General features: G+C 46.8%; 1 protein-coding gene and 1 long non-coding RNA gene across 4 annotated transcripts in view; one reads left to right on the plus strand and one right to left on the minus strand.

Moving 5' to 3' along the window:
• Window positions 1-13,868, minus strand: part of LOC144762571 (uncharacterized) — a 222,491-nt gene extending 208,623 nt beyond the window's left edge. For both annotated transcript variants that reach the window (XR_013596108.1, XR_013596109.1), the window contains exon 1: window positions 13,769-13,868. This is a non-coding gene — a long non-coding RNA (uncharacterized LOC144762571). The remainder of the gene's footprint in view (window positions 1-13,768) is intronic.
• Window positions 1-22,730, plus strand: part of ROCK2 (Rho associated coiled-coil containing protein kinase 2) — a 663,375-nt gene that overhangs the window by 231,612 nt on the left and 409,033 nt on the right. The window lies entirely within an intron of this gene.

A 22,730-nucleotide genomic window follows, 5' to 3' on the forward strand; every position in this document is an offset into this window, starting at 1 on the left:
GAGTTGGTTAGCAGAAGCAGTGATAAGCACCTCTATTTGGAAATGTAGTAAACTAATGCAACCGAGGGATAAAACAATGATTTGCAATGAAATACAATAAGAAATCACCCATGTGTATGCCCTTGGTTTTACCTTGAACAAATATAATGCAAATTGGTATAAAGGAAGCTGACTTCATATTTGTTTCACACTTGGCTGTGAAGGAACAGAAAACCTTGACAGTGTGAGTTTTGGCTTAATTTAGTGAAAAGGTTTTTTCAAGTATTGTTTTGAGGCACCTAAAATGTACGACCCGAGTAATGCAAGGTTCCTTCGTGCTCCTCCTCCACCAGTGGCACAGGAAGTGGCCTGTGCTGGAGAGAGATGTTCTTGTGCTGAGCGGTATAGGCGGTGGTATAAACGTTTGTCTTTGCTTGTGCAGAAGATACTGGCTGGACCGCTTTCTGTAGTGATTTGTGCTTATGTCAGTTTACTGCACATAGGCAGCCCGAGGACTTTTGCTGCCTCGGGCATTCGATGGTTCATTAGGATGGGCAGGCAGAGGCACTCCCAAGGTAAAGAGGCATTCTCTCTGTTCACCGACCTATAATGACAGGGCCATTAAACAACTGACGTACGATTTGTCCAATCCTGTGCCATGTTTCCCCAACGAATCTGGGGTCCTCACACTTTCCACCACTACTGAAGTAGGTTTTCACCTACTTGATTGGCTGTAAGCACTTGGATACCACAGGCCTGGTCGTGCTGACCATCATTACATGACAAAATATATGTTACAGGAGATGACCTGTAGAGTGGTTTTAATCCTCTAATACTGGACTGTCCAGGAAACTCCAAACCTGGGAGTCCCCTAATATAATGGAAAATGTTCTTCAGTGCCTTATGTATTTAACAAAACTGCGGACATATTTGTGTGGAAAGCCGCATTTGCATAAAACATGACTTATCAGTCTGTTTTCCTCCTAGCTTGTTATTCAGCATCATCATTGGTAATACAAATGAATTTAACAAAACGCCAGATAAATAGACATTGAGGCAAACTTTGGTATAAGTATTGTTGTAACAGTCACTGCTGCTTAGCCATAAAATGAAAACTTAATTTGCCTGACACTTTTGCTTACAAGAGTGCTTCCTGTTTTGTATGATTAACACATACAATAGTCAAATGCTGCTCCTTTCTCAGATACTGGTAAACAGAGAATAGGGAGATAAACCATACAATTACAGCAATATGGCTCTATGAAAGGAGGAACCTGTATAAAGAGAGTGCCTGGAGGGTAATGTGACTCATAAGCATGCTGGAAAAGGGTCGGACAAAATGCTATTGAAATCTAAACATTGCTTCTTCTTTGGCAGAAAATGTACTTCCCTAGGCGGGAGAAAATCCCGAGTGATTCATCTGCAAAAAAAATATATATATGCTATTCAATGTGAACACAGGTTTGCTTTGTTATTGAAGAGTGTATGGTGCTCGTTGGTATTCTAGATGCAGTTGGAATCGGTCTTTGTTGTCAATTAAATAATTCAGTACTCCTAATTTGCACACATTTGATAAAAATAGTATTTTTCCCGTGTGTGTGGTAAAAAATGTATCGACCACCACCCTTGTCCACGCATACACGCACAGACAGACCATCGTTTTGTCGTCTTTCTGCTGCATGGCAACCCAGAAAAAGCAAATTATAGATGTGAGTTAAATTTTACTGAGGTGAGGCCTGTGCACCTCCACTCCCTACCTCAAGGTGACGGGGGTCGTCTGTAATGAGAACCTCGCGCACGTGAAACCAATTGCCGCAAAGTTAGCGAAGTCGCCTGTGGTAAGCCGGCAAGGTTGACTCTTGATCTTGAAGTTAAGGGGTCAGTTTCAATTTTGCTTACTTCAAACGGTGCTTGTGCTTCTGGGTACACATCTGCCAGCTCCCTTCCTCAACCCAAACTTCAAGCCCTTTGCTATGCTGCTGGTCTGCAAAGATTTTTCAGTGGTTCTGAAATCTTAGGACTCACCTACCTGTTAGCTAGGCTTGTGCTGTGACTGCATTCAATTGGAACTTTTTCTTTGTGATCAGACATACTGCAGGCACCCTTACTAATGTTGTTCTTATTGAAGAGCTGGAGAAAGTGTTTTCAAATTGTTGTGAGCCATCATGCAAATTAATTATGCTCGTTAGATGCGTTATAACATTTCAGTACGTTTACTTTCAATGATGTCTCTGCTGGGAATGGACTCTTGTTTCACTGCTGCTGCACTTGCTTTGCTAGCACTCGTGCGGGGAAACCTACACTGTGTGTGAGGGATCATTTCACTGTTGCTGTGAGTTGTACCTATGTAAAGTGATGCTGAAGGAAACTACCTATGTTTTGGTCTGTTTGTATTTTATTTCTGCTCTGTCTACAATGAAGCTTGTGTCTACTGTTTGTTCTGGAACAAAGGAGCGTGGGAGCGCAGCTGTCTCCACCGTCTTTGTTTTTCTTCCCCGTGAGCCCCTATTTTTTTGGCTCTTGGTTGGAAGATGCTAGGTCATGCAGTTCCTGTCTCTTGGACCTGCTTTCTACGAGTCGCAAAGATAGCTTGTGGTACCACTTGACTCCGTTGCGCTTGCTGGCCAATGGGACTGTGTCAAAGCCTATGCACTCATATTTGATTGGTTGATTTACAGAGCAGGGCCTGCGAAATAGCCAATAACCATACGACTATAATTACATGATGCATTGGCTGTGTGTGTGTCAATTCACATCTATGCATGTACATCTGGTGTCCTTGGGTATCGCAATGTCCCATCCTGTCGGTCACCTGACACCTAGCTAATCAGGTCTCCCCTTGCGACTTCCCGCTAGCATAATGCATAATGTATATTAGAACATTGGAATGTTGGGAGCTCCATTGAAAACAATGGAGTGCTCCGGGCTTACAATGGCTGGTATAAGCCTGGAGCTCCAACATTCCAATGTTTCTTTGTTCACAGCTCTGGCTGTGAACAAACGCTTCAGGGAACCTGAGGGGATTCCAATCCCCTCACGGTCCCAAAAGGCTTTGTTTTTTTCTTAGAACATTCTGTCCTCTAGTGACAGAATGTTCTAATAGCCTTATAGCCCTTCGTAGATGGGCTATACCGCTATTAAAGTCCCTCTCCCTTGTTAAAGGCCCTCGCCTTCGGCTCGGGGCCTTTAACGCTGGAGAGGGCCTTTAATAGCCGGTATAGCCCTCTACGGCGGGCTATAAGGCTATAATAATGCTGGCCCTCCCGGCTTATCAACTTGACTGTATAAGGCAGAATGTGTCCGTTTTGCAGTAGGACATGTGAGTCCTTGATTAATAGGGCAATGTGATGTTTGGATAATAAAGGTGCAGTACTAAAAAAAGAAATAGGGCAAAGATAGTGTTTGAATATACCATGATATTGTTTAGGAGAAGTGAATTGACTTTATCCAAAAGTACAATTAAAGTCCTGTAGTTGACAGCACATACTGCACATTTTCAGAAACTGACAAGTTGATGTTTGCAGACCAAGTTGATTTTCCTAAGTAACTTTTTAGCAGATATTTCAGTAATAATTCACGCTGGGTTTGGAGGTGTATCACTGATGCGGTTTCCTGGGTGTGTGAGGGAACTTCCTGTTCAGTGTCATTTCATGGCTCGTGTGGAGGCATTTCATCATGCATGTTGATAAAGCTTTTTATTATATCGCTGGCGTATATTGTCTGAACCTGTATGGTTTCTGAACATGAGCAGTAGCATTGCTGTATGAACATGTAAGATCCGGCTCTGTCTACTGCCTATGGCCTCTGATCGCAGGATCTGTATAGCTTTTAACTATCGCACCTTGATCCTTCCAAGTAGCAGAAGGATAGATACTTTTTTTGCACAATTACTTAAAATCATTGCAATTCTTACAAAAAGCTGTTCAAATCGATTTTCATTCTCTATTTTTAAAAAAAGCGTGTGACGGGCGTGGCTGAACTTCTTAGTGAGCGTCTGCAAGAAGAATAGATTTTATTGCAGCCATGAATTTTACAAAACGGGCGGCCATCTGAGCAGAGTCATCCTTCATGCTCTCCTCTGTGGCCTCATGGCATGTCTGCACCTTGAGGATATGCCAAACTGGACTCAACCCAAAAATTTGCAAGCGGCGCAGGATCTTACAAATGTATGACATGAATTAAAGTTTCTTCCCTGTTGCCGCAAAAAACGGCACTGAGAGTGCGTGTCTTCCTTGTACCTCTGGCCATACTGGCCAAGTAGTAGTTTAGTCTTTGCAGGAGCCTTTTTTTGTCCTCAGTTCATGAATATACAATAGAAGATGCTTAAATTGGACATGGAAGGAAGTCTAATGTGAGAGTGAAGTACAATATACATTTGTAAGAATGGAGGCCAGAATGTAAGCACGCACTCCCTGAATGTTTCTACCGCTACTGCCTGGGCATAATGTCAAAATAAATTAACTGCACTTAAATGCCTCAAACAGTGCTGTTGTATGGTCATTATGTAGTAAACATTTGGCGGTAGTGAGTGCGTTTCTTTAAGATGTTGCTGCACAGCGGTTATTTGCACTGTAAAATAGGTTGGTCTTACATAATTAGTGTAGTCTCCTGTGACTTTTTCAGTGTATTGGATAGTCAGTGGAAAAAAGCCCCAGGGCACAGTATGAACAATTTCTGACTGATAATGTTCTTTCCGAAGGCTGTATTTTGTGAATTAGATAAAAAGCATATGTGGAGTGGTTGTGCAACTAATCTGCAATCCGCAGGGCTAGATGTACAGACATGGTTCACGATTTATTTTCTTAAGGATTAATTATCACTTTTGGAACGAATGGCTGTTGTGTAATCCGTGACTGTTTTTGCCGATTATTTTTTTATCACAAACCTACTTTTTGTAAAGAGATCTGAAAATGCCACATGGGGCCTATTTTGAGCATACAGGGAGACAGACTGATGTCTGCATTCTGGGATTAAATTAATTTTATGCAAGTGCTTTTGTATGAGGCAACGTGGAGAACTGCATTTTTGGTTGCATAGTGGCCAAATGAATCAGAACAGATTTTTGTTAAATTCTGTGCTTGTTGAATTCAGGTTACGCAGAAAATGTGGCAAACCTACGTTAACCGTTCTGTATTAATTACAGCTGCCTGAACTGGGTGTGGCTGAAATGTAGCCACAAATGTGCTACAGGAGTGATTAGCAGAAGGAACATTTTTGAAAGTGGTGAGTGAATTTGGAACGCGCTGTTTGAGGGTTCTGGGGGATGTCTAGATCGCCATGGGAGTGAAGTAGACAAATAGTGCTGGTTTGTTCTTACATTGGTTTAACTTTTCTTGTTAGTTAATATAGATTCGTTAAGATTCCTCCTGCATCAGATGATCCATGAGTAAAATAATTCAATACAATTGTAAGGTGTAAAGTGGTGGAACTCTGATCCATTTATTTCCTGATCTATTCTATGGAAAAATACATATTTGGTAGGAGATAGGGAATATGAGGCTGAGCAGCTGCTCCTGATAAGCTAAGATTCTGTTGGCTTCCACCATATAAAGGTCACTTGTGGAGTGAAATGCATATTTCTGATCTGTAGGAAATAGAGTACACTTGAAATCTTGCAGTTATTTGCCAGAAACATCTATGACTGTTCCGCTGAAGACTAGGCAGTGCACGTCAAGTCTGGGAGTAAGGTGTATGTTAAAGTAAATGCATAAAGTGTCTTCACTAAATAACTGGATAATTTGAACAAAATACATTTATATTACTGAAGGAACGTTTGATTGGGGGATACCTCTGAAAGAAGGATTCGATAAAGGGTCATGTAGGTTGTAAATTGGTATGGACATATTTATTGGTGAGTGTGTTTTGCTTTGTTACTCTCGTGTTTTAATGTATCTTGTGAGCGCTGAACTGTTATGTTTTGCAAATATGAACGCTGTGATGGTACAGCTATTGCTCCCTCAGTTTAACAATGAGACCAATGGCTATAACCTTTCACCGATTGTAGCATTCATAGCAATCCGTAATCTAGTAAGTGGCTCTGATTGTTCACCAGCACTCCCAGTGCTCGAAAGCACTATTCTCATTAGGGGCAAATGCTCTGGATGCTTTGAGCGGTGATAAGAGGTTAGACCTCAGTTAGCTTTCCTAGAGCTAGGGGTGACTGAGGGTGGAATTTCCTTTTTCGAAGAATCTTAGTTACATATATTCTCTTCAAACAGAGGTAATTAATAGGAGACAATCATGAAGCTTGTATAGCGCTGCTCTGCACACTAAATGGTGGTGGTATAAAAATGTGAATATGTTTAGAGTGTCTCTGTGAAGGTCTGGCATAGAAGACTCTCTCAAGAGTTTTATTTGCTCATCTGTTCCTTGTCTAGACGTTCGATGTTTATGTATTCTTTCAGTTTTGAACGTGTTGTCACCAATATTTTCCCATGAGTCATAATGACACTGCATAGCAGAGATTCTATCACTCCCTTACCTGGCTACCCTTAAAATTTAAATAATTTGATTGCGGGTGGTGCTTCTTTTTTCTCTTGGGGGCACCGCTACTGCTTTTGCTGCCCTGCTCAGGGTATAATTTCCAATACCTGGGGGCAGGGTCTGTGTGAAAATCTGTGATAACATTCTAGCCAAGAGTTGGGATGTATTAAACAGTGGTCTAGAGTTTCAAAGAAATGGTGACGTTCCGACCATGCTTGCTGCTCTGCTACCAACCCTCACCGTGGTTTGGGGAGGCCATCATGGGTCAAAAAGATACTTCATAGTACACCCTAGATCCATGAGGATATCTTTTTTTCTGATTCTGCTCTGCTATTGAGGTGGAATCAGGAGGAATGTATACTGGGCCTTGTCACTAGTACTCCAGTTTGATGTATCTGTTAGAGAGTTTTTTTTTTTGGTCCCAAATAACAGGTTAGGGAGGAAGAAAGTTTTAGTTTCACTGGCTCCGGTTGAATTGTATCCTTTCTACAATTTGAGCCGAATATAGATGGCTTTGTTTCTGAAGTGTTAATTCTATTTGGCTCTGCTTCACTCTTGTTTTTATCCTCTCTTGCCTTAAACTGAGGACTGTCTCAGCGCAGGGGTTTAGGTAGCAAGGGTGACTGAGGCACCCTTGGACGTTCCTTCTTTTTTTTTTCAAAACGTATTTTATTGATAGATCACACAGAAATCGCAGAACCCTGTACCCTAGAGGCATCTGCCAGTCATAAGTACATATATAAAGCAATGCAATCCATCGTGATTTTAACATGTAGTATTATTGCAAATAATGAACCCACCTCCCCCCCCCCCCCCCCAACTACCCCCAACCCCCATCCCGCCCGGATCCCTCCGCCCCCTGCACGGTTTCAGATAATTCCGACCATCCGTATACACACACAGTGGCACAGCTCGCTCAAACATCCAAGTCCGGGTCCTGCTCTGGTGGAGGCTCTAGCCATAGGCCCCCTGTAGTCAGCCCATCGCTTCCAAATTTTGTAATGCTTACGGGGGCAGCCTCGAGCAAGAAATATGGGTTTCTCCATCCCCATACAAAAATCTAGGCCCCTTTTCCATGCCACAGGTGACGGGGCCCGCGGGTCCTTCCATGCCCTCGCAATATCTCGTTTGGCCACCGTGAGTCCCAGTAACAATAGGTGTCTCTTATAGAGGTTGCCTCCCACTCCATCTAGCACATGCAGCAATCCCAGTCGCGATGTGCGCGGGAGCACCCAGCCCAGCGCCTCATCCAAACCATTCCAAACTCCACGCCAGAATCCCTCTAGATGTCCACAACTCCACACCGTATGAAAGAAAGTGCCCTCCTCACATCCACACCTAGTACATTCTGGGGACGCAATGAGGCCCGCCCTCCACAGCCTCCGCCGCGTGTAATACACCCTGTGGAGGTATTTAAACTGAATTAGTCGAAGGCGTACCGAAATGGCCGCACTCCTAGGACCCATCAGCGCCTCATTCCAGTCCTCCTCCTCCAGTGTCCCAACATCAGCCTCCCAGGTCTCCTTTAGTTTTTGCAAATCAGAGGAACAGTGTATGACCAGGGATTGGTATATGCGTGAAATCTTTTTATTCTCAATCTCCCCCATGAAAACTCGGGCCTCCAATGGACTTAATTCAGGAAGCGAGGTCAATCCCTCCAGGTCAGGGGCCAGGGCATGGCGAAATTGGAAGTAGCGGAAGAATTGTGTGCGAGGCATATTATATTCCTCACTGAGATCCTGAAACGACTTGAGCGCCGTCCCCGTCATGACGTCGCCCAATTTAGAAATTCCAATGTCGTCTCACCCCCCGTGAATCCCGAAAGGGCTGCTAGGCTGGGTAGGCGGCCATTACGCCAAAGAGGAGTTTCTTCGGTCAGGGTCTGCCACCATCCCATCCGCCGCAGCGCTCGCTTCCAAACATCAAATACAACTTGTGTCACTGGCGGTAAGGCCTTGCGCCGACTCGTCGCATAGAGCAATGTGTGGAGTATGCGGCTCCATCAGAAACCGCTCCAGTGCATATGCCAGGTCTCCCCTGTCCCCATACCACCAGTCATTCAATACTAAGAGATGTGACGCTTGGTAATAGGAAAGAACATCCGAAGTCGCCAAACCCCCACTATACGTTGAACGGAAACATGTACGCAGCGCCACCCAGACCGAACCGCCCACCCTAGGAATTGCCCCAGGACTGAGTCAACTTGCTTAAACCAAGCAGGCGGGATAAAATGCGGATGATTTTGCAATTGATATAGCAGTCGAGGCAGGGCCACCATTTTGAATATGGCTGATCTACCATAGATGGTCAGTGGCATACGGGACCATATTTTGATATCTGCCCGGGTCCGGTCCCAGACTGGCACCACATTTCGCTCCCATGAGACTGCGGGGATCTCGGATAGGAACACACCTAGATATTTGATGCCCCCGACTGCCCTCTGGAGCTCCGATGCCCAAACTCCAACTGCCGGGCCACTCCCCAGCACCCAGAGCGTAGATTTGCGCGGGTTCATATATAGGCCCGATGTCTCGCCAAATATTTGCAGGATGCATAGGAGACGAGGCCCCGACCTATTAAGATCTGTAAAAAAAAAACAGGACGTCATCCGCATAGAGCGCAATTCGATCAGACAGGCCCCGCGCCCACTCGAACCCCCTCATCTGTGCATCCATCCGGACCCAAGCAGCCAGGGGCTCCATGGCCAAGGCGAATAGGTAGGGCGAGAGGGGGCAACCCTGTATGGTGCCCCTCTCGATGACAAAACTCGAGGACATCTCCCCCGCTATCCTGACAGAAGCCGTCGTGTGCGGCAGGTCAGGGGCAGTCGTCTTCCCATCCGCCGCCCTCCCGGAGTTAGAGCGCCCCCGAGATCTGGATCTCCAGTTGTTTTGGCTCCGAGAGTGTCTGAGAGTCTGCCCCAGTGCCCCGCTTGATGACGAATCCGAGTCGCGGCCCGGCGGAGTATGCACCCTCACTTTCACCATCTCATCGGTCCAATGGAACACCTCCTCCGGGGTGTCGAAGAATAACGTGCGGGACTGGTACACCACTCGCAGGCGGGCCGGGTATAGTAAAGCATAGGGGAGCTTAAGATCCCGTAGACGTGCATTGGCCACCGTGAAGGTCTGCCTCTGCTGCTGGACGAGCCTGGTGTAGTCCGGAAAGATCAGGATCTTGTGGTTGTCACACGAGGGGCTCTTTTGCCCGCGCCTTTCGCAGAATAGTGTCCCGATCATGATAGTTCAATAGTTTGGCTATTACTGGCCGAGGGCGTGACCCCTCAGGCGGTTTTTGTAAAAGAGCCCTGTGTGCCCGTTCTATGATGAAACAACTGGAGAGGGAATCGGGTGGGAGCCAGCCCTCCAGCCACCTGGTCAGGAAACTCTCCATGTAGCCCTTCTCGCAGCCCTCCGGAAATCCTACAAATCTCAAGTTGTTCCGTCGGGCCCGCCCTTCCGCATCCTCGACTCTGAGCGCTAGGCCTTTCTGGATCCCCTCCATACTGGCTACCTTCTGCTTCAAGACCGCCACATCGTCCTCCACCCCCGATATCCTGGTTTCAGCCTCCGTGATGCGGGCCACGGCGTTGCGCAGGTCCTGGCGCAACAGCGTGACATCTGCCCCCACTGCTCCTATTTTCGCATCCAACATATCCCGGGATTGGGTTATCGCCGCCAGAATTGCTGCACTGTCCGGCCCCGAGCCCTGTGGGCCTCCGGCGGGCCCAGCTCCGCCACTCGGCCCCGTGAATTTATCAATGGGACCCTGCTTTGAAGTCCCTCCGCCACTTCCACCTCTAGTCATCTTGGTCCGCGGCTGGGGCAGTCGCCCTGGGACCCAGTGCCCGGACCTCTGGATGTCTGCACTTGTGCCGCTGGGGGGAAGGAGCCAGTGGGGTCTCACCACGTCCTATACTTGACTTGCCCGACAGGCTCACCAGGACCGATCAGGGGCAGGCGGGCCACCGCCGCTCGGGCTCACTCTGCGTCACTCCGCTGCTCACCACTGCTCCTGGCCCCTTGCTGTCTTCACGGATATCACCTTCCAGCTCTCCGCCTAGACCCCCGCATAGGCCACGGCCCTTCCTCAGGCCCAAGGGATGCGGCGACCTCCACTTCCGACCTCGTGCACAGCTCCAGCCTCCCCCGGGGGCCGATCCGTCACCCACCTTCCTCACGACGTTGCGGTACTGAGGGCGTCCCTGCAGGAGGCACCACTGGCTGTCCGGCCCCGCCACAGCAGGTCACCACACCTCCGGTCTGCCCAGGAGCCTAGGCCATTCCTTCCACTGTCTGTCCTCGTCGATACGTTCAGGGCCTCTTTAAAGTTGTAACGGCGTAGCCGCCGAGCTTCTCTGGCCCAGGGGCTGCACACCTCCAATATTGAATCAGGTGGGCCTGTATGTGCCAGCGTGGCCGCTCCCCACCGTCGCTGCTAGTCCTGGGCCAATTGTGTTGCCGTAGCTCCCCGAGGGGCCGACTGCCTCCCGTCCAGGGGCGCCCACTTCCCGGGCTCTCCCAAGATTGTTGCCAAAATGTAATCCCCGGCTTCACATGGGCCACCAGGCCTCGCGCTGCGGAGGTCCCCGCAGCACCATCACTCTATGGGGCTCAGGAGCTCCGCTTGCCCCCACTGCCAGCGCCGGATGTCTGTTGAGCCTCCGCAGCACACCAGGGGAGCCCGGGGCACTCCCGCCCCCCCCGGGTTCCACCACGAAGTATGGCTCGGGCTCGGCGTCGCCAAACTCGAGGTCCCGGCCGCATGGCACCCAACCAGGCCTCGATCCGTCCCTCTCTGCCGCTCCGTGACCTGGGCCCCCAGACCCCGGAAAACCGCACCGGAGGGTGTCGTAAGGGTTCCGCAGGCTTGACCGCCGCTCTGGGTAGCAGCAAGGGCCGGGGAGACAGGATATTTGATCGGATAAATGACGGGCCGGACGGAGCTCCTCTAGGCAGCGTCCACCATGCTTGCCTGCTAAGCCACGCCCCTTGGACGTTCCTTCTTGACAACTCACCCCACCCCAAAACCACCACCACCTCCCTTAGGGTGATTTCATTCCACGGTTTGAAGTCTGAGTTCTAACGAGGTGGTTCTCTTTCTTGACAATCTCCAGTTGGTCTAGTTTGGGAGCTGGTATTTTGGGGGGGGGGGGGTCTGCTCCTTTTCGGGTGGAGAAGAAGCTGCACTCTTTGTTCATAGTTGCTTGTGCTGATGCCCAGACATTTTTTCCGTAGCTGCGTTAGATTAATTAGGTTAGAAATCTTGCCTGGTTACTCTAGATTCTTCCCGTGAAATTACGATGAGTCTTTGGGTCATGGAGAACATGCAAAGTGAGCAGGGCAGTTTGATCGGCCTAGGACAGCCGGACAAAGCTTCCTGTGCACTTGGAGTGGGCAAACTACTCCTCCCTTGCTCTGTGAGCAGAGCAGCCCTGCCCCAACCCAGGTGAGCAAGGGAAAATATAATATAACAATTAATTATTCTTTTATTTTTTCCTCTTTTACCTGCTCAGTGGAACGACGCTCCTCCGCCTTAGCAGTAATACAAGTTCTAATCTCGTATAATACTATGCTTCCTGCTGGGGCTTGAAGCAGGGACGGACTGAATGGGTTGCTCAGGCACTCGTGCAATCCATGCCAGTACGATCTGGCAAAATACAGAACAGCAACTTCTGCTACCTGTCGAAAGTTTGCTCGTTGAGATGTATTTAGCAGTTTGCTGAAGAAACACAGTTGCAACGTTTATCGATGTATTGTTGCAGTGTGTAATATCCCTGGAAAAATGAGCCCATGTGACTGTCTCGTCACACAAGAGGGAGCTAAGAACAGAGGAAGCGGAGGCAAAAAACATCAGGGAAAGAGAAGAAAATGGGAACTGGGTAGAAATGCATACAACAAGGATGAGAGAAAATGCAGTAATGGAGATTAACCATAAGTAAGTAAATCTTCAAGTCCCGCCTCTGAGTTCCAGACCATACAGCACACCCACCAAGTGCTCAGATCATGGTATTGAAGGCATAATATGAAACACTCACGACTGCAAGAGAGGTGCTATATTAACCACCCCCGCTACCCAAAAAGACAAAGGCAATTGTGCGTTAAGAGTTAGCATACAGTATGGTGTACAATATATTTCATAACAAATTAATATCAGCAGTACAGTTTCATGATAAAATGTATATTCCAGCTTTTAAGTATATCCGCTTTGTAGATGTATGTATGGCTTCTAAACCTGGTATTCAGGGTCTTGTTAGGCTCATTTTCTTGATGACCTTCATGAGTAATTTAGACTACATAGTGTATCGTGGGTATGTAGACTTTTGTAAAGCGCGGTCTGTTTCAACATGGTTCTTAGATTTCTCATTGACCACAGTCATTGTATTCAGATGTTGTGTATTGTCCGTGAGGTGAAGATTGAACAGATGGTGTTTTGTCTAGTGATTTTAATTTACTTTTTTTTTTATAACCTTTATCTTTTTAACAAAGTCACAGCAGGTGTATATTTTCGACCGATGCAAGCAAGTGGAATTTACGGCCATGTTTAAAGATGCGAGCAGGACATTCCAACTTATGGCTGAACAAATTATCATATATCAAAGAGCTCATCGTTATATCGTCAAGTATATCAATCCGTTGTTTAGTGATAGCTTAATATGTGCAGGGATGCTTGCACCAGAGGACCTTGTTGCTTACTCTGTGCAGCCAGATTGAACGGTTTACCTGCAGTCTACTTGGTAGTTTTCTTTTGTTTAGACTTTAGGTTTATGTCATGAATGATGCTTCTCGTTGTTGCGAGAACGCTTGGGCAGTTGTAGGGCTCAGATGCTGTATTGCATGCAATAATGAGTATAAGATGTGCTGTGACTGGAGATAATTTGTTGGCTTTGTAAATCAAGGTGGTGTCTGTGCGAAGGATTTGCTTTTGAGGTGATGATGGGTGGCAACAATATGACTTTAGATTCCTGCCATATACATATGGTGCTGGGAGGTCTGTCTGTTGATTGTGCTTTGTTGGGTGCTGGTGTGTCCTCTGAAAATGCAATACAAACATGGGGGAATGTTGCATCGGCTTTTGAGGAGGCTTCACTCCGTCATTAACATGGCATGAGGTTGTCTAATCCTTATTCAAAAGCATTGAATCTTGGCCCCCTTGGTTCGCCTGCATAGTTTACACAAGTACCCTAAGTGCACGAGCGAGTTTCTAATCGTTTTAAAACAGAACACATTATTTAGAGTACATTCATCAAACAGACCTGTCAGATATTTCCGGTCTATGCCCTGGGGTAGAGGTTTAATCACACTACCTGTTTTATGAAATGATTTCACCATAACTCATCTTTCCTTCCGTATACAACTTTCACAGACGTCACAGCTCTGTGAAACGCACGCGCACTTCCTCTTTTATAACGGCGACTGTTTGTCTACGGAGAGCCGTTACGACATTTGAAAGATGGAACGAACGTCGGATTTCTCACTTAGTTCGCACGTGACCCGTGTAGAACTCTAGCTGACAGTTATGAGTGCACTTTGGCCCACAGAGCTAACAAGTATGTTTACATGGAGGTGAGAGACATTTTGTGACCTTCAGCCCTTTTAGGATAAGATATTACGTATGTAGTAAAGTTTGCACTACACACGACTATCATTGTGGTTGTTTACAGTCTCGATTTCTTCCCGTAGCTGATAAATTATTTAAAATTAGTAATGTTATATTTAGAATTGTGGATTTACTCAAGAAGTGCAAAAAGCCATTAACAGGGCCACTATAATATGACTCGCATCAGAACAAGGCTTGTGGAGCTGGGAAGGGTGGAATCTGAAGTTCCCCTAGCAGACACTGCATCATTCTTTGTTAGACCAGCACCATTGAGTCGTAGTTAATTTTGTTCATAATAGACTATCGGAAATTTCATATAGAGTTAACTATTGGAAATTACGGTTTGGGGTTTCAAAAGTCAAGCAAACCATTTTTTTTTTTTTATTACAGCCCCTTCTTATTCGTTGCTTCAAAACTATGTAACACCCAACAAAGTGAATCTCTGATTAAATAGCTAACCTTTAGTAAACATCTTCAAGGCTGCCCATCTTTGGTACACTGACCAGATTCGTGCCAGATCTACACATGGTAAAGCTAAATCTTTTTGTTTCGTTAAAAAGCTAAATCTTTTTGTTTCGTTAAATCCGGTTCAGAGTAGGTCTTTTTCTTCCTAGGAATTAGTTTAATAACGAGTATTGGCATAGCCGATTTAGCTCGCCTATTAAAAGAAATATATACCTATTTGGCTTTGGTAATACTTTTTGCTCATGCTATTCGGCATTGGCAACATTTTTTTAATGCTTCTATGGCAATGCCGATGAGCACAAAAAAAACAACGATGCTTAACGACGATACGACTGACCCGCTTGATAACCTATAAGTCAATGCGCACGCTTACGGTAAGGCTGTAGTTAATTTTTTCTCCTTCTGCACTATCCCAAGATGGCAGACTCCTGTCATGGAGCAGTTAAAAATTTTTAACCTAAAATAAGATGTATGTGTAAGTGCCCATCAAGAAAGAAGTGGCTAGGCGGCAAGTTACAGCAGTCAACCTCTTCAAGCAGGGTTCTCTAAAGTCAGCCCTGCAGGGCTGGATCCATGCATGCTTTTTAGCGTATCCCCATTTAGATGAATGTAGTTATCTTAAAAATCTGGCATGCACTCGGCCCTCCAGGACCGACTTTGGAGAATCCTGCTCTTAAAGTAAATAAAATGGGGAGCAACAGAGGCCCATTGGGGTACGCAGCACGAGCAACAGGGGCAGAAGTGGTTTTAAAACAATAACAACCAAACATTAAATATGCAATGTGTCTCGCCTTTTATTAAGTTAAATCCATTTGCTTTGCTATACAATACCATTAGCAAAGCAAATGGCTTTAACTTAACTCCTTCGATGCTGGCCCGTTTCCGCCTCTGTGCGGTAAACAAACGAATAGGGCGGGGCCGTGACGAACCCCAGCCGTCATCCGCACACGAGCACCGCAGAGCGTGACGGCTGGGGTTCGTCACCAGCATGCAAGGGGTTAATCAAAGGCAAGACCTATTGCATTTTTTATGCTCCTCAGAACTTTTTAGATACAACTATATGTCACACAAGAGTACTCATGTTCAGCTGTACACCGAAACACTCAGAATATATAAAGGGTATAAGTAAACAGGGCTGGAGTCGGGGTACCACGTGGGTGGACGGCGTCCCCCCACTTATTTTACCAGGAGCTCGATTACTGGAGGAAATGGAGCCACACATTCACTCTTTGGCCTCTCTGGGGAGAGATCGGAGTTCATTCAGAACGCTGCTCACACGCTGGCTTCTCTGATGCAACCGCATCTAAGGAGTGAGCGAGGGGAGGCAATGAGTCTGATGGTGCAAGCCACCTTTCGTGACGTCACTTCCTGCCGTGACGTCCGCGTCCCCCCACTTTTTTTAGGCCTTGTGCCCTGTAAGTAAAGGTGTTCATTGCCCCCCACAAAAAACACCAGCAATTAAGAAATGCATATCCCTTACAACATTAAATACACCTAATCGCTGAACAACTACAAGTGTCAGATGTGCACTATTAATAAAGTGTGTTATCAAAAGAGACTAGCTTAAATATGACCAATATTGTTAGGACTCTGATTAGATTTGTCATGGGCACCTCGTTGGTGAGTTCATGAAGCCCTCACCCACCAACCTGGTTGGTGGCATGCTTAATCATCGGGCCCACCCAGTGAGACCTAATGTGTCCCGGGTGGGCTGCGACGCCTGATTACAGCGGAGCTGGTATTTTACTGAGAGTGCAGTGTGAGGTGTAAAATGAAGTGTGAGTTAAAACGGCTTGGCGAGGGTCCCAGTACCCGAGGGTAAATTACATTTTAATAACTGGGCCCCCGTCAGCGGTTAAAATAAGGCTTGGGGATGTTTAAGGGAGGCGAGTTACTACCTCCTACATCCATCAGTTGGTCGACATGTTTCAGCCAGTGCCTTAAACTAAATCTGGCTTTCCTCAGGACCTTTTTAAAATAGAGTGTAGTGCAGGTTAAAAAGGAGTGTAATCCAGGCTATGTGTTACACTCACTATTAATAAAGCACATCAGGACCGCAACGTCACACGCGGCATCAACGTCCATCACTGATTATTCAAGTCACCTAAATACCCAAATACCTTGTTTACACCATTCACTGAGGCCTTTAAGGAAGAGGCCTCTGCTGCCTGGAGGAGCTCGAGTGGACAATAGACATGTGAAGTGAATAACAAAGCCACGGGGGGGGGGCTGGGCCGGATTAGGCTGAGGGAGTAGGACAAATTCAGCTCCTTGCTACCAAGCCCCCCATCCCGCACTCAAAATCCCTCACTCCACATGTGGCAGCTCAGCAAGACACATTCCTTTGGGGGACAGGGTGTGGCATAACCCCAGAGCTGCCCACTCTGCCGGGAACCACGTTCGGGTCTCGGCGTTGGCTCAATGTCCTGCGATTCTGGGCAACTCACTTTATCTCCTGTGGCTACATAAACGAATGTGTCCTTGTGTAACAGGTGCTCACAAAGCGTTCCAATACCTTTGCCTCGAGTTCACGCTATAGAAAAATGTAAAAAATAAATAAATATATATATATATATATATATATATATATATATATATATATATATGTGTATATATATATATATATACACACACATATACTGCTGGCTACGAAGTTATAACTATCTGAAGGTGCACACAGGGCATGGGAAAATTCAGGCGCTATAAGGAGTAGCGACCCCAGTTCCTCTCCCCAGCTCAATGTAACCCCCCAACCCACGTTTTAAACATGCTCTCCAGACTACTGGCCGCTGCTCCTTGCCTGCTCCCTGTCCCATACAGGATCTTATTTCACTTTTCGCAGCCCCAGCTCCTGGAAGGTTATTCTCCAGATCCCGTTACATGGCAAGGAGTTGCGGGGCTCAGTATCTACAGCCAAGTAGGAGCGTCCAAAGCAGGGGGTGGAGCCATGTGGGAAAATGGAGAACCCCTGGGAGGGCGCTCTGGGCGAGGTGGACATGGGAAAGAGAGGGGTGAAAACTTGAAAGCTAAAGAGAGAGGCAAGGCCAAGGGTCTGACAAGCGACTTCCACACTGATGTAAACTAGGGCCTGTATTTCTACAATCTATCCCAGGAAGACAGTGAGGAAGTTGGTGAGCCCAGGAAGGTTTGGAGGGCGGGACCAGTAGCAATGTGGAAACAAGCTGCCCGCTAAAATATCGGTGCAAAGGGAGACTCCAGTCAGTGGAATGTCAGGCTGTGCGCATACACAGAAGCAACGCCTAGGTGGTTGCGCTGCCTGCTGTTTACATGCGAGGTAAACTGACTACATGCAAGGTAAGCTGTCCTTGCGTGCAGTTATAAAGTGCAGGGAAAAAAACAAGCTCTCGGCATTGCGCGAAGCCATCCGCGTGTTTATGATTGCATTGCGCTTTCACTTTAAGTGAAAGCGCGATGCAAAAATAAATACGCAGCTGCCTTTGCCACAGCCGAAGGAGAGCAAAAAAGTGTGTAGCGGCTAATTAGGAGACACTGTGTCCCTCCACCAGTAAAAGATGCAATCCCGGTGGGCAGGGCAAAAGCGGACAGGGTGGTAACCAGATGGGACTAAAAACGCTCCTGGACAATCATAACACCCGGTTTTGCATAATTGGTGACACAAAATGACACGCACCAATGCAAAACACGAGCAGAGCACAAAGCGAGCTCTGGAATCATATCAATTCCAAGAAGCCTTCGCAAGGCGAGACAGCCCATTCGCGCTACTAACACTAGGCGAGACCTAAAAACTGCACTGGGACAACACAGAGATCTAGTGGAGAATTTCAGGGGGCGGAAGTGTTAAAGGAAAGAGAACAAGAAAACACATGCACTACTGTGGAGTACCAGAGGATAGCAGTTTTGTAAATACAAGCAATTGCAGGACACACGTTATCCAAACATAAAATAATAAAGAAGTGCTCTAGAACAAAACAAATAGAGGGGGGAAACCATTGAATATGAAGATTATTTGATAACATAACTGTCAATGACGTTATTTATAATGAGCACATACACCAAGGTTTCATGGTGCTGCAGGGAAAAATAACGTAACACCTTGAAAGCTGGCATGCATTCTAGGAGAACCATTAAAACAAATCTTTGGCAATAAAGCAAATTTCCTTTTTAGGTCTCGCACCTGCGAACCGATCGCTAAGCGATCGTCGCTGCGAGACTCTATTGCAATCGTTTTTACTTTCAAGGAGGTACAGGGAGCGACAAGAGATGTGCACGCGCCGCCTGCCGTAATCCGATCAGGCCGCGCGCGCGTTCAACATCTCCTGTCTCTCTCAGCACCTCTCTCAGCATGGGCGTGATCGTGCCGTCCCGCCTAAAGAGCGTGACCGCCTCCGTCGCACCTCTCTAACGACAATGCGAGCCCCTGTTTCCCCCTGCCTTTAAACACTCACCGGCTGCAAGGGGGGTGCTCCTCTGACGGCGGCAGGACGTCTGTGGCTCTCGCGGTGGGGGCAGGCACTGACAATGTGCCTCACGCCCCCTCCGCTGTCCAACAATGCTTGCTGGTTCCTCTGCCGGGGCTCCCTCCAGTACATGGGAGCCCCGCAAAGCTGTGTCTCCTTTCGGCTGGCGGCCCCGGGCTCTCCACACTCCACGGGAGCCCCGGGCTGCGGGAGGACATCCCTTCTTCTTCTTCCAGGCGGGCGCTGGCCAATCACAGCGCGGCGGCAGCCGTCACTCAACGTTAGCCTCGCTGTTGTGCTCCCTCCCCCCGCTCCTCTATGGTGCGCGCGCACCACTAGTTATGTGCGCGGGCCCCGCCCGGCGGCCGCTGCTCCTGGACTGGCGGCCCTCGCTGGACTTCCTGTGCTTTACTTGCGGCGTACATTCTCCTTTAACTAAGGGGTAAGCACTATTTGTTTTTATTTGCGTCATGGCGACAGCTTGTGTACATTAGAGTACCTCCTGTTGTCTTTATTATTAGTGTTTGTAAACACCACTGAGGTCCTTGCACGCCATGACAGTGAACCCGGGTACTGAAGGGGTGTGAAGCCGCAGATCCGGGCATGGGAAGACCTGTTGTCCTGCCGGGTCACGGGAGGACACTAGCATCCCAGCCAAAGGATTACTGACAGATCTCAGCCCTCTGCCACCGCTGCATCCGAGGACAGCTGGGAGTCGGTGCACAGCTGGGCGTTGGAGATCCGCGCGGCGCTGCAGCAGACTGGTGAGTGCTCCGCAGGGCGCTGCTTGGTGTTTACGCCCTTATTCTGTTATCAGCTTCTCGGGAGGCAGAGGCGGTTCCATGTATGGCTCTGTAACTGTGGTACGCTGTGGTGTGGCTGGCCGCTTATTATTAGCGGGGGTCTGAATTACAGCAAGTTCACGGATTCCTAATTTTCTCCCGTTAGCCTGGGGGTTTGCACGCAGAGACTCACCTGCTTGGTCCCCTGGGTGTGCTGAGCAGATGTCCACCCGTGCGGGTTCCATCCGGTCATGGACGAGGGAGGTCACCCCTTCATGTGCGCTCCCCAGGCGCACCAGCTGCAGCCTGCTTTCTAACTTCCTCAACTTGGAAATAACCCTGTTTACATGAACAGCACGTTTTGTCAGCCGTTAAGTAACGGGGTATAATGCCACGCGCAGTTGCAAATGTAAAGCGCTGTCTGTATCACAACACTTTTAAGCTATAACCATTGCCATTAATTTAGATGAAAAAAAATGCTTCCAATAAACCAATGCGCCTGTTTCGATCGCAGGGGACTCAAAGGCCAGGGAGCTTCCTCCGTAACCGAAAATCTTTTGCATGAATGGTGCTCTACGGACAGGGTTAGGTGTTCCTATTACTTCCTGTATAGCTGCAGTGCTCTGCATCACCCCGGAAGTGGTCTTCTTTGATGAGGTGTTGACCTTGTTTAAGTGCCTCATGTAAATCGACCAAAAATGCAATACTGCAACGGATCACAGACTCATTAACCAGGCCTCTTTAAAAGGCCGGGGTGTCCCGAGAATGGGTCCAGGGCTTTGAGTGGGATGGAAAAAAAAAGTCTATGGGGTCTCTAAAATGGGTGTAGCCTATGTAATTAATGGCGTGACTTAAACATGTAAACTACATTTTTGTGATTTACATACCTGACCGGTATTTTGATGCCTCTGAGCTTTCTATTATTGCATCCAGTTATATAATACAATTGACTTACACATAACACCAGCCAGGATTACTGGTTTTGTCAATGATTGTTATTTGATTGAGAGAAATGAGTAACAACAATAATTATGTTGTAAATAATTAATCTTGGAAATGTTTTCAACCTGAAAGTACAAAACTATTAATTAAAGAATGCTGAGGCATGAGGGAGGGGTAGTGGTCTTCAGACTGCCTCAATCACTCCTGTCATGTTCACTCTGGCATGTATGTCCTTTTTCTCTTCACATCTCGTCCATCTGCACCTCACCTCTTTCCTCTTTAGCGCCCTCTTTTCACTCTAAAATCAATGCACTTCCTCGTATCTCCCTCACTTCAACACCCTCAAACATGCAACACACCCACTCACCTGTATGCAATGAATTTTCTTTCATTTTCACCGTCTCAATATTTTGACAAGCGTGTACCTCCTTCATACCTACTTGCACAAAATCACAGTTGCAACTGGAGCACGTGACCTCTGCACAGAAGCCAAGGATTGAATGGCCCAGTATTCTGAACATTTTTCTCACTCACTGACAGATATTGTGAGAAACAGGCCTTCAACTCCAGAGTTCTCAATCATGACCTGTTATGGTGGGACTCCGTTCAAAGTATGCAGTATACAAGATTACTATGCTACATGAAGAAAAAATAAAGAAACACAGCATCCTGGAATTCGCAAACAAAAATAGAATACAAGATTAAGTAAAACATACGGAATATAAAAAGGAATGAACTCTGACATTGATGATCATAACAAGTTTTACATTCAGTATCTAGAAAATCGATATGTGTTTAACGTTACTGGCAAAAAGTCATGAATATATGGCCTGATAGGGACCCCTTATAATGCCCGTTTTTAATTACTACCGGATCTTGGACCCAGAGGGACCTGGCCCACTAGAAGATCTGGAGGGGTCACACTTCTTTGACCAGGGGGTCGGAAATGGCCTCATCTGTAAGAGGGAGAGGACAGTACTTGAAATGGAAATATAGAAGCGTGAGTACTCACTATGCTAGAGCACCTCTTTGCCACTGAGTAGTGGCAGTATTCTCCCATTAAAGTATTGGACCAAAGATGAGAAGTGCTGATACTCTCCCTTCCGAATTAAAGAAGGGCTGGTACTTGGGACTTGACAGTACCTACCCTTTGAAAGCACTGAGGGAGGGTTATGGACTTGTGCAAAGAGCTTTAAGCGGTTGTCTGTTGCTAATTCCGTGCCATAGTGCTTGCAAACCCACTTCTGATGCAACGGCGGAGGTCTTTTCATGCGCTGCCTACCATTTTACACCCACACCACTTACATCCTCTATTGAAACTGAGCACATAATTGCTTTGCACTAATGAGTTTATAAAGCAAAGCACTGCCATATCAAGTATTTCACAAAAGTAAAGGATTATAACTTTTGATTCTTAATTGCAGATTTGTTAATTGATTGGCAAGTAAGTGTGTCTGACTTTTGGGAATACCATTAAGCCTGGGATTAATATTCTATCACATTGAAGCATTATTAATGCTCGACCTATTGGCTTTGACAATGCTTGTTGAGCTTATCGCAGCTACACCCGAGTACTTCACAGGTCTTTAAAAGACCATTTTCTTGTGAACGGGGCTTTGTTGTTGTTTCACTCCTTCTTAGAACCCCCGCACCTTCACTCTGCTGATTGCAGGCCCAAGACCCCGCACCCCACCCCCCCTCCCCCCCACGCTTGTACTGCCAGGACCGCTTTGGCATCATAGGAGTCTTTCAAGGAGAAAAGGTGAAGGAGCAAAGTCAGTGACAAGGTAAAGTTGTGTTTTTCTGACTGCCGACTGCAGACTTTGACATTGTTGGAATACTTCATGGCTGTTGCTGATGTTAATTGACATTTGCCTTGAGCAAGATTTGTAATTTCAATATTTGTGTGACTGAAGTTAGTGTCTAAACATGCTATAACTTTTCACTTAATGAACTGTAAATACGTAAACATTCATAAAGCAGCTGCTCCAACAATAATACATAAAAAAGCTATTGGCATTGTAAATGACAATGCCTTTTG

This window comes from Lissotriton helveticus, chromosome 6 (genome assembly GCF_964261635.1).
Source record: "Lissotriton helveticus chromosome 6, aLisHel1.1, whole genome shotgun sequence".
Lineage (NCBI taxonomy): Eukaryota > Metazoa > Chordata > Amphibia > Caudata > Salamandridae > Lissotriton > Lissotriton helveticus.